This window comes from Numida meleagris, chromosome 25 (assembly GCF_002078875.1).
Source record: "Numida meleagris isolate 19003 breed g44 Domestic line chromosome 25, NumMel1.0, whole genome shotgun sequence".
NCBI classification, from domain to species: Eukaryota; Metazoa; Chordata; class Aves; order Galliformes; family Numididae; genus Numida; species Numida meleagris.
This window is the reverse complement of record NC_034433.1, coordinates 3,474,680-3,487,372: the sequence shown is the minus strand read 5'-3', so window position 1 is coordinate 3,487,372 and position 12,693 is coordinate 3,474,680. Positions and strand designations below refer to the sequence as shown.

The 12,693-nt window shown below is 46.3% G+C and overlaps 1 protein-coding gene and 1 long non-coding RNA gene across 2 annotated transcripts in view; one reads left to right on the top strand and one right to left on the bottom strand.

Moving 5' to 3' along the window:
* The window catches only part of KCND3 (potassium voltage-gated channel subfamily D member 3), a 95,765-nt gene that overhangs the window by 52,233 nt on the left and 30,839 nt on the right, over nt 1-12,693 (top strand). The gene's annotated exons all lie outside the window — the stretch shown is intronic.
* The window catches only part of LOC110388175, a 152,817-nt gene that overhangs the window by 117,085 nt on the left and 23,039 nt on the right, over nt 1-12,693 (bottom strand). The gene's annotated exons all lie outside the window — the stretch shown is intronic.

The window sequence follows — 12,693 nt, the reverse complement described above, 5'->3', positions numbered from 1 at the left end:
AAATAGAAATTTCACTGTGCAGTATTGATGTCAGAAAACAGAGCAGACAACCCAGCCTTCTGTTTTTCCTGAAATACTTATGAATGGGCATAAAGATGTGGCTGGTCAAATGCATAAAATACAAGCTAAAGGTATCTACAGACAAGAACCATCCTTCAGCTTTGTCCCAGCATGCAGACCACAGTGATTTATTCCTACAGTCTGTTATTCATGCAGTACTTAAACACACTTTGGGAAGCAAAGCAGGGCTTGATTTTGGTGACCGTCCCTTTGTGCGCTAATAATTGTCATCAGCAAGTTAATTTTCTTTGCAAGCCTTCTGCTTCCTCATCTGGGAGAAACACGCTTACGAAGCCAAAAGTTCAACATCAACTTTCTGAGCATTGCTAGGGAGGGGGAATATTGCGCACGCTACACGGTCTGGCAGCAAATACATTGGAACACAATCCTGAAGCTCGGGGCTCAAGCAAAGCACGCACTGCGCACACTGCGCACACGGTGCTCGGGCTGCTGTCCCCGTTCCCGAACCTGATGCCATGTTCCGGGTGGCAGCGCGGCTGGTGCAGCTGGCTTTGCAAATTGCACAGCGGGGAACGTGGTACCTTGGCAAAGTGCCCACCCGAATTCCGGAGGAGTGAAGGAGGAGAAAACAAGTTTTGACTAGTAACGTGTAAGGTGACACTATCAATCACCGGCAAACTTGGACAGCTCCGGTTAATTTTTGCTCAGAATGATAAAATACTCCAGTGGTGAGGAAAATAGCAGGGAGCTTCATGCAGGGCTATTTTTCTTCTTGTTTTTCGTTCTATTTAGAAGAAAAATCACATTAAACTCACAGCAATTTTAATCAAATACGGACAAGGGAAATGGAAGTATCCACAAATAAGCCTATGCTGTCAATTGGCTTTTGTTGCTTTCAGTTAAAAGTTTATGGTTTGGATATATTTTTTTTTCTAACAAATCCAAAACATTTCAAGAGAAACTGATATTTGGGAGCGTGGTCCTTTAGTCTGCCTTTGAAGAAAGAGGAGTCTGAAATAGAACAGAATTATTCAGCCAGCCCTAGACTCAGAACACTTCCCTGGAGGCGTAGATCTGGCAGCATGTAGGTGAATTTGATTTCTTACTCAGAAAAATTATCTACGCGTTATTAATATTAACACATTCTTAGAGGAACAAATGTATAAGATATTCAAAAATGCAGATAAAGATGGATCCTGTAGCTTGAACTCTGGGTTCTCCAAATGAAAACCAACCCGGAGGGGCAGCGAAGGGGAAGGGTGCCCCAGCCAGAACAGACCTGGGCTCCCAGCCACCCTCGGAGGGGATGCTGGTTCCTCACGTCACATTTCTGCTCTGGAAGCAGCACGGGGTCCCTGTGTGTGTGCACTGCTGTGTTCACACAGGGGACAGCTGAGGAACCAGGATTTTTTCTCCCATTCATCTGTCCTGCACCAACAGGATAAATTCTGGATCGCGGTGCGGTGTTTAAAGCTCACCAATTTTCTTTTAATAAGGCACTCATTTAGAGAAGATAAAGGAGCAGCTAACATGAGGAAAAGGTCTTTGTTTTCACTGTCTTTCGCAGCAGCTTTTTGCTGTCCTGTGCTAAGGAGGGACAGCCACGTTTCATGGGGTTTTTTTAGTTATTTTTGTTTTCTGCTATGGAGTAACAAAATGAAGGGAAGATACCTAAAGGCTTCCAAAGAACCAAAAGTTATTCATAGAAAAGAAAGCAGAAGGAACACTGTTACGAGCAAGCAACACTGAAGTCATCCAGCGTGCAGTAAAGCAGAGCTAGCTAGCCACAGGTGCTCTTTACATCCCAGGAGCAAATGAGAGTGTGATGGATAGGGATAGCATAATGGTTCTGCAACCATACCACAGCCCTTTCTGGAGCACATTCTGCATTAGAAGAGGTGGGGGGGGTAGAGAAGGAATCATTAAGTATCTCAAGGAAGGTGGAACAAAGCACGCCCACACCGGCAGCCTTCTGCAATGCAGGGGGAGCACCCTGGCTCTGCTTAGAAGAGCTAAGCACTGGCTCTGGGGACAGTGCCCCCAGATTTGGCTTCCAAGTCCAATGAGTCTGTGGATGAGAACACATCCACCAGAAATTTGGCTGTAGGAGACCGAGGGGATATGCTCGAGCTCTGTGTTTGAGAGATTGCTGCTGAGCTTACAAGTGCACGGCCGTGCTGATGCTCACCTCATTCTTCCAGTCCTGAAATGTCTTTAATTTACAACACTTGCCTGATCCAAATGCACTTCTAAATCCTTTCAGATGTCACTGTTTGATGACAAATGCTGTATTACTAGATAATTTTTATTTTGAATGGACAGAAGCGTGTATGTAGATAACCAGCCCTCGCACAGCGCTTTACATCTGCAGAAAAGGGAAACATTCACGGGATTGGTCTAAAACCCACTGGCATTCTGATGGAACTTTCCATCAGCTTAAATGATCTGAGCTTCCTACACCATTATTTTTAAAAATACATATTTGTTGAATTGCGTTTATTAAGGTCCATGCTTTATAGAGCTAATAAGATGTACAGAGAAGCATGCAGCTCGTTATCTTTTAGGCATGAAATGTATCTTTCACCTCTGGCATGTCTCTCATTCCAACAAAGCCATCATACTTTATACACTCCAATATTTGATCATAATTGGTAGGCTGTTGAAATAGAACTTTTGATCAAGGAGGGTAATTCTATGCAAATTTACAGAATTATAGCTATTCTTAAATATAAAATATTTCAAACTATTATTTAAAGAGGAGCTTAGGTGCTTAAATATAATTAAAGGAACCAAACTTCTAAGGAGAGGATCAAAATTAAAACAGCTTTACTCTTTCAAAAGCAGCCAAAAAGCCATTCTGCAGGAACAGAGAAATAGCTTGGTTGTGCACCTGTCTGCTATTGCAGCCAGCAGTGACGAGCAGCCACCTCCACGTGGAGGCAGAGCTGCAAATACTGCAGCAAGAGAAGCTCCACACAAAGCCAGCCACCTCCAGAGGAGAGCCCTAGCCACTCATTTCTGCAGGGTGCGCTGGGACAGGCGAGTCTGAGTGCTGCACCCGAAGCCCCGCTGCAGGAACCTCACAGCACAGAACCCACAGCTCCTAAATGCAAAGGACCTGCAGGGCTGCAGTTCTGCCACTCAGCCCAGCACCCAGAACTGGCTTCCTCCATATCTGCTGGCACGAGCACGGTGGAGGGAACTGGCCGAGGCCCTGGTCCTTCTGTGCTCACCCTGCAGGTGGTGCGGGCAACGCAGGGCATTGTTTGCCCCAAGAAAGTTTTGGAGTAGGAACAGTCCAGCGTCCATTTACAGCTGCTGACCCGCGGGGTGCTGGGCTATGCAGTGCTCGCTACAACGCGCTCCTTCTGCTCACTTCTTCAACCCTTTGAAACTACTTCCAGTTCCAAGTTCAACTGTTCCAGAAGCTGAGGCTTTCAAAAAGCCAGCTCTTAAAAAGCTAATTAATTCCCCATAGGCTTTATTTTTCCCCCCTCCTTTTGACTTGGTAAATATTTCTGAGATTGCTTTTTCTATAATCAGTGTTAGCAGCTCATTAAAATGCACAGTATGTGTATCGTTTTGAATGTGACATGGCTCAGCATGGACGCTCAAGCTGCTTAAAAAGACAGAAAAGAAACAGATGAGGATAACGTGAAAGCAGAAACCCAACATTCCTTATAAGTTGACACCAGAGTTAAGAACTTGAGAGCAGGGAGCCTTCAGCCCGGCGATTAGGAGAGAAGTCTGATTGCACAGCACCCCGACCATACACTCCAGCCTGCAGACTTCCAGGGAGCTTTCTTTTTCAGAGGGTTTTAATGTGCTAGCAAAGAATCGGTTCTACTATCAGGTAATTGTATTTTCGGGTTTTCACTCCGAATAATATGAGGATTCTGCCTGAGTTAATAACAAATGAAGTAAATTAAAAGGCCCTTAGCGTACATAGTCAGAAAAAAAAATAATACCCTACTCCGGGATATTTTATTTTCCATTAAAACAAAAAACACTTCTCACCACGTGCGTGCTGCTGAGAAGCACGGAGCTGCTCACGTGCTGGGTGCTGCTGATGGCCAGCTGGGCTGCTGCACACAGGCCTTCTGGCACACAGACATACTCAGCCTCCCTTATCTCCTGAGCATCCTTTGTGCTCCGTGGTGGTGGGAAACAGAAAGGTTAAAGGTTTTGTTCTGGGTCACAGTAAGAAACCCAAGTTGAAGGGAGCATTCCGTCGTGGGTGGCTGCAAAGCTGTTGTTGCCCTTTATTTAATTGCCTTTAATTCTGTACTGGATAAAACACACCTCCGCTCATCTGCAGACAAATTACAAACCACTGGCACAGCAGTAAGATGACAGCAACGCTGAATTGTAACTAACCAGTGGACGTGCCCCCAGTAACTCTGCTCAGCACGCTGCCCTCCCATGCTCACAGCACCCCGAGCCCTGGAGCAGCATTGCAGCTTTCCTGCAGCACCTGCAGCACGAAGGGCACCGAAATCCATAAATAAATAGAAGGAGCAAGGCCCCGTCACAGGGCAGGCCTGCTGCTGCTGTATGCTCTCAGGGCCAAGGGGAGCCCCGCACCACTGCGCGACCTGATTCTCATTACTGGGTTTAAGTCTGAGTGCCCACATTAGAATTTAAATTAAATTAAATATTGACCAAAGAAGAGCTTTCTGTTGGTTTCAGGGTGAAAAGCTTGAATTACCAAGGATATAACATCACACTTTCTCCATCAGGGAAAAACCTTCCATCTGGAGGCACACAGCCAGGGGTGGATGTGCTGTCAGGAAAGGAAGACAGAAAGAACCCAAGGGGTTTTTTGTTCACGTGTGACAAAAAGTCCCCACTGTCCCAACACACCAGCGAGCTTCTCCTCAATTAGCAACAGCACCCAGCACCCACACAAAGCCCCCCCGGGGGCTCTTGGAGCATCCTGCCTGCACCCTCAGCACTGGAACTGAAACTGGAGGGTGAGAAGCTCAGGGGACAGCTTGGCTGCTTGAGGGAAAAGAAAACTGAGTTCACTTCTTGCTTTGTGAGAACCAATGGGAACAGAGCCAGGAGAACATCCATTACTGACAGTGAGGTGTGGAGGTTAAAACTGGGGGCATTTTCTGCAAAGGGAAATTCAGATCTTCCTATACTGATTCTTGACTGAAGTAGATTCCTTTTTTTCCTCTAAAACTGTTAAATCAGCAGTTTTTGTGGAACAGCTAGTTAGGTTCTATGAGGTGGCGTACAGAAAACTGAGATATCATGAAAAAGAAAGCACCTATTTGTCTTTAATGAGATGTAATTTTCGTAGTAAAGCGCTCTTCCTGCTAAGGAGCAGACAACCACCCTGCATGAGTTCCGAGTTGCACGGATCAATGGGAAGTTCCAGGCTTCACTCCCTGCTCCTGTCACCTGCTGCCGTGACAGCGACAGCCAAAGAACCCTGGGTCTGCCAGGGGAGAGACAACAGGAGCTCTCTGCCCTTAGCTCTAAGAAGGCAGAGCAGAGATGCAAGCACTTCTCCATTCAGAGAATGTGATTCCCAGCAGTAGTCTGGGGGGAAAGAGAGGAGTAGTGACAGTGTACTAGCTTGGGTTTGCAAAGCACAAAGAACAAATTCATCTTGGTAACATTTCAAAAGGTATTTGAACAACTACGGTATCATCTTCTCAGTGAACAGGAAATAATTATGTGCTTAATATTACACAAGGGCTGAAGCAATGTGCTGAACTGGGGCCACTGCATTAGCTGGAACGTGTTCCCCATTTGCTGTGAATAATCCCTGCTGGCTACAGTGAAAAGGTTTCTAACAGCTGGCACACATTTGAAAGAGCAAAGAAATCGCTGGCAGGAAGTCTCAGGTATGGTGCAAGCCACGATTTGCAGAGGCAATGAAGTTATAGAACATGAGTCAGGTGGTTGACAGAATTAGTGTGGAAGAGATTATTAGTGTGAAGGTACTAATAGGGGATTTGCAAAGCAGCTCTCCCAGCAGCCCTGCGGCCAAGGCAGAAGATGCAGCCGCTCAGGGGCCCTGCAGGAGCAGGTCCTCGTGCTCTCATTGCAACCCTTTCTTCTAAGGTCTCTGACATTTCTTCCCCTGCTCCTTTCAATGAATGGTAATAGAGAGCACTTGATTAGAAGCCTTGCGTAGTTTTAGGAGCAGGGGCTTTAGCTTTCTGACCTACTTTCCTTGCCAATGGAGTTCTAGTTTTAGCTTCAACTCAAGGTCTGAATGTTACCCAAATTCAGACCATCTGTTTGAACAGCCTACAGGCTGAGAAGTTGATCCAAGCCAAGGAGAATAAATGGAACCAGTGTGTGCATATATTAAGTATTCTTAACACTCCGTGTATTCAATAACTGACTCAGTTTATTCCCAAGTCTACATAAACATCCCTGTTGCTTTAGGCAGCGAACGCCGCTGTTGTAAGAAATGTTTATGCCACCAGATGCTACCAAAGACCTCCACAGTTGGGTCACTGTTCTGGAGCAACCACAGGAGTGGGCAGGCTACAGCTGACCCAGGTTCACCTAAGGCCTTAATATGGCTTTGAGGAGAGTTGGTGCGGGCTGCCCAGGAGCAGAAATCCCTCCGTGCAAGCCATTAGGGAACAACCTGCACTTCTTCCTAATTCCTACTGGTAGAGAAGCAGCAGAACTTGCATCTCCTCAGAGCAATTATTTTCCATCTTGGCTAATGTATGTACACAGTCTCGGTGCTGATAAAACACGGACTAGTTCTCTCTTGACTCCAGCAAGTTCCCTACAGTTATCTTGAACCAGTAAGTTCCTACAAAACAGCTTCTGGCACTGTAAAGAATCCCTCTCAGTTTTAGACGCTCTGTCTTCTCATTTCACTGCACGTTCATTTTCATTAGAATGAGAAAAGGCCTTAACAGCATCAGCAGTTATCCATCCACATTATGTCAAAGCCCCCCACTAAGCAACTGCTGACCACAACTCTTCACAAAGCCCAAAGCAGCCAAGTGCTGCAGATTGGCTCCTGTCGCTAGCGCTGATAGGCATCTACAGAACACAGCCCCTCACAGCTTGGCTGCTGGATGTAATTTCAGCAGAATATCCAGGGAGGATGAGAGCATCCATGTAAACGTTAACAACTAAAATATGCGAGGGAAAAAGAAAACAGGAGTGTAAAAACCCCAGCCAAATATTGCAGAAGTTGAATACCCAGCTGGGGAGCTGCCCAGCTCAAAACAAGGCAGAAAATAAGTATATTTAATGTAAGAGAAGCCTAGCATGAAATCGCTCTGCACTTCCCCAGACACAGCAGACTGCCATTCCAGTCTGTCACTCGACAGCCTGCTTACAGCCACTCAGCTCTGTTTGCAGCACGTTGCCGAGGCTCCCCGCGTGTCGGCTGCTCAGGTGCTCAGTGGTGCATCACACCCTGTCTGGGTGTAGGATGCTGGAAAAGCTGACACGAGATGTACCAAGCTGTCCTCAATGATGCTCCATAGCCTGCGTGCACAAAGCGATTTCAAAACAACTTTACATTTTGAAAATATCATGCCAATATTAACTAATTAATCATCACAACGCTTGTCCGAGACAGCTGTGAAAATATTTTGATCTCTCTTACGGACAGGAAAAAAATCAAATGGATCTGCCTGTTCTCAGGCCATGGACAAAGAAGTCCATGACAAAGCAAGCTTTGAGATTGAGGAGTGCTGCATCAGTTCTGTGCTGCATATCTGCACTCAATGTGTCCTCACGATGTCACTCAGCAGCTCCAGAGCCCTCCTCACCCCTTTCCAGAATGTAAAGTTAATAAATCACAGATGGAAGGTTTATGCCTCTGCTGAAAATGGCAATGGCAGCCTTGGAGATCTGGAGGCATGAATGGGTGACAGGATGAAGGCCGCTGGGGAGGAACATGGCACATGGGAGCTCCAAGAGCTCTGGTTTTGGTGGGCTACATCCAGCAGGGTGCATGAAACCAGGAACGGGGCAGAGGAAGAGGGAATGAAAGCCTAAAGAGAAGATGTGACTGTCACCAGTCCTGCACTGTAGCTGTTAAACCCCTGTTCATTTGTCATGTGCAAAAACAAGGAAGGAATGAGTAATACTTGCCTTTGTTTTCATTGCATCATTGGAAGTGACACGATCATTATTTCACTGGAGGTTCAAAGAAGCATTAGCATAATTACCTTGGACTTGTACCTATTAAACAGAGGGACATCAGCTCCTCTGAGCTGTCAGATATGACACACAAAGCTTCACAATGCGGCTGAGACTTCCTGGCTGAATTTTAGACGTTTTTCCCCTTTGTGCAAATCAAACCAGGGCAGAGTGATTTCCTTATGGTACAGAAAAGGATCTCTCACACCTGGGAAGCTACGTGCTAATTCCATACTTTATTCTCTCACATAAAAGGCTTTCAAAATCACATTCCACAATCCAACACACGATCTTATTCTGTCCTTATTGTCCTAAAAGCAGAAGGTAAGGGCTTGAGGGAAACTGTCTTTTGACCTTACGGCGCTGGGTAAGAGGTTGGAGAGAAAGAAACTCTCAGAGAGATGTTAATGGTGGTATGAGGCAGAACAGCAAAATCACCTGAAGCAGCACATGGCTGCTCTGCCCAGAGAGCTCTGCAACTGACAACAGGGAAGGTGTTAGGATACAGGCTTTACCAAATGTCAATTGCACTCTTACCTCCTCTACATCACAGGAGCCAGCAGAAATAATAACTGTGCAATAATAATATTCTATGAACATTAAGGCCCTCCCCAGGCACGTGCCTGATATCCACCCTGCCTGAAACGCTGGCATAATAGAGGGCTGCTGGAAAAGAGCATCCTCTGCAAAGCTCCTTCAGTGTCCCCACAGTGTCGTTTTTTACTACCAATCCGTTTGTAGGGCTGTGAACGTTGCACAGAGAGAAAAGATCACCAGAAATGCTGCTGAGAGTCTATTTTTAGAGTGAGTCATTTGATGAGCTGTTCAGCACCTTATTTATTGCTGTCTCCAGCTGGAGGAGCTAAGCAATGTCCAGACACCTCTGCTGCTAAAACCAGAGCTCGGAAGTAGTGACCTCTATTTGATAACATTTTCTGCACTGACAGAGGGAAAAACAGCAGCACGTTACACTGCCAGGGCTAATAGCTGCTAATTAGAGTGCGTGACATATGACCCCGTTCATACCCAAAGAACAAAGAAGTCCCCAAACAAATAAATATAATATTGAAGCTCTATATTCACAGCCTTTTCCAGCCTACAGAGTGAGCACTTAGAAGTGCTTTCCTAACGCTTTGCTTCTGGTTTGTTTGTTGGAGGCTCTACTTGAATTTTACACCACGCGTACTGTGGGTGGGAGCCTCAGAGCTCACAGCGCTTCCTGGGAGGGAAATGCTGCTGTGAAGGAGCACCAGGAAGGAGAACAGCCCTGCCACGTTGAACGTGGGATAACCCATAGGTCACACACCTCCGTGTGCCGCAGCCCACGGCCGCAGGTGCAGCGCAGGCAGTGAGCAGAACGAGCAATACAGCAGCTGCACGCTGGACGGATCTGCTGCCATCCAACTGCATTTCTGGCAAAATAAACAGGAAATATGTTTACCTCTAGGCATGTTCCGCATCAAACCTAGCCAATTCTCAGCATTTATCTCTGGACGTGCCCAGAGCCATGTGTGGGCTGTTGCCTCCAGCTTCCTCTACAAGCGCCTTGCATTATTAACGCCGGTAACGCAGCAGCACTTGGGGTTCTGCTGGGTGCACTCAGGCCTGGGGCACTTACTACATCACCCAACCTAGCGGGCAGAGCAGGCAACCAAATGCCATTTCAGCAATGGGGAACTGAGGTCCAGAAAGCTGAAATGATTTACGAAAGGTCACAGGAAAATCTATTGGATTTGCAGCCGCTGTTGTTTGTATCAAAGGCTCGAGCATGCTGTTAGACCCTCTGAATGTTAATCATTACCTCACTCTTCTATCTTCTTACTGCTCTAATGAGCTTATTGATGAATTACTTAAAACGCACTTTCTGGAGAAGAATTTTTTTAGGTGACGAGCTGCCGTGTACTAAACAAATTAATGGGAAAGTTGGGTTCTTTCATTCCATTAAAAGTTAAAAAAAAAAAAGGTTTGGGTTTAAAAACGCCCAATTAGTACTAACTGAAATCCAATATCTGAGATTATTTGGCACTGTCTCTGTTATAAAGATGCCCTGTGGCTATTAGTACTCGTGTACCATTCAGGACAAAAACAAACTGTCACTCAGCAACTGACACTGCAGGAGCCATGTGTATGTCAATGTGAGCAGGAGTAGAATGACCACAAATTACCAGCTCCATGCAAACCCCATCCCAGCCCAAGTTAAAGGCAAGCTTCGCACCTGGAGCACTGACATCCACACACACCTTCCTCAACACCAAGCTGGAAACCATGGCTTAAGCAGCCCCCACATGCATTAAATTGGCAGCTCTTTGCGACGGGGCAGAGCTCAGGTGACCAAAGTTCCTTAAAAGTGAGTGGGTGAAGCAAAAAGCTCCGAGCAAGCCTCCCTGTAAAGCGCTGCAGTTGGTTTGGTCCTTGGTTCCTCCACCACCAGCAGGCTGCAGGGCGGCTGTGTTCAACCTGGACATCTGCCTCCTCATTCTTCTGGAATAAAAATGCATCACAAGGAGAAAATGTCCTCCTCCATCCAGCCAGAGTGCAGCGCACCGTGGTTTTCTTTCACCCGTAATTAGCTTGCTACCGTTCATTGTATGCTTACACTTAACATTTGGTAAACATAAAAGGATTCAGCAGGATGAGACAGAGTGCAGTTGCTGCACCAGCCCTGAACTGCTTTGCCTGGAGCCATCCCTGGCACTGCTAATCAAATGCAGCTCAGGTCTGAACACTGCCACAGCACTGTATTGCTCCTTGTACCTCTTCCCTTATAGCAACACATGGAGAAAACACAAAGAAAAAAAATCTGCGGATGTCAGAGTAACGCACGAACTCTAAGCCCAGAATCGCAGCGGTGCTGAAAGGGACGCACACCTGGAGCTAACCCAGAAACCTTGAAGGTCTGAAGGAATTTTTCTTTTTAAGAATAGGTCATCTAAAAATGGCCCGAGTCACCAAAGCACAGCAGCACTTCACTCTGATCACAAAGCTAGGACATGTCCCATTGTCGCTGACACTTCCCCTGCAGGTCAGTAGCCCAGCGAAGCTGGAGAACGCTGCTGCAATGTGCCCCATACAGCCCAGAGACCCTGTAAAGTCCAGAGACCCCTGGACAACAGCGATCCCTCTGCAGGTAATTCTGCAGCAGATGCAGAGGAGTGGGCAATGGGAGGAGAAATTCTCACTCTCATGCCTGTGCCACCTGCTCCAGCCAGTGCCGATTTCTCATCACGGTATCTCTCAAAATGGTTTTGCAAACAAAGTTTTGCACCTCCCCAGAAAAATCCTTCTCCACACTCCCAGACCTTCCCTGAGGGTGTTCTAAAGCATCTGCTCTGAAGTCACAAGTAATGAGGAAACTCTCAGCCTGGGTGTAAGGACAAAACTCAACGAGGCTGGGAGCCAGACGCTTATCATTATACTTTCTACAAATGCACTGAAGGGCTTTCTCTCAGTACTCCAGGTCACCAAGATCATGTTTGAGGCATATGATTAATTTGCAGCCCTATTGTGTTAAGGGGCAGCAAGAAAAATGGAGAAAGATTTTTTTAGAACAGCGTTAAACGAGGTAGAAGACCTTGTCACTTGGCAAGAGCTTTAAAACTATCTTGGCATAAAGCAGCAGCAGCTAGAAAGTTAAGAGACATAAATAGCACGTTATTGATTTGTGGTATTCCGAGGGGTTTTAGTACAGTGAGTGCAGGTGAATGCAGGAGGATTCTGCTTGGAACAATTAAGATTTCACAAGTGATGGCTGAAAAATAAAGCCTCAGCAATAAATCATTTTACTTTTCAATATTTGCTCCATCAAACACCAAAATACCCCAAAGAAAAGCATGGAAATCCCAAACACCATCTGATAGCAAAGAGAAGCCTCTCACTGCCTCTCGAAGGGCCCAGCCTTTACTTCTAGCATCGTTTTCCAGTCTCCTACAAAACTTCAGCAGTGCTGGCAGTGGGGTTTCCTAGAGCACATCCTGACCTCCTGAGCCACAAAGGTACTTTGGGAATTCATGCACTCCAGAGGCTTGCACAGGGCCATTTCAATGCCAAACCTACTTTTTTCTTTTTATTTTTTTCCTTTTCCTTCTTTAAAAAAAAAAAAAAAAAAAAAAAGCAGCTACTAAATGGCTCACTGAAACAAGGCCTGTGAATTCAGTCAGTGTCCATGAGAATCATGCTGCCATACTCTTAGGGGCATCAGCTACAAAGGAGCTTTTTGTTACACGATCAGAACCCACCTCCACCTTTCTGAATGGGTTTTCATTTGCCCATCAACCATTTGCAGTAGAGAGCTTTGAAGTCACTTGTAGAGGGCAAACTGCAGAGGAGAATGAGCCTCCAATGGAGGCTTCCATTGCACCGGCTGAACTCAGGGCAGCACTGCCAACCTCTGGGGCCCACCTGGCTATCAGGAGCTGGGCTGCGAGCTGGGGAGCCTCAGTGATGTGCAGTCTGTCAGAATTAAGAGGTCCCATCACCTGGGATGCAACGTGGGGATTGTGTCAGGCCAAACTGTAAATCAGAACTCGAAACCCC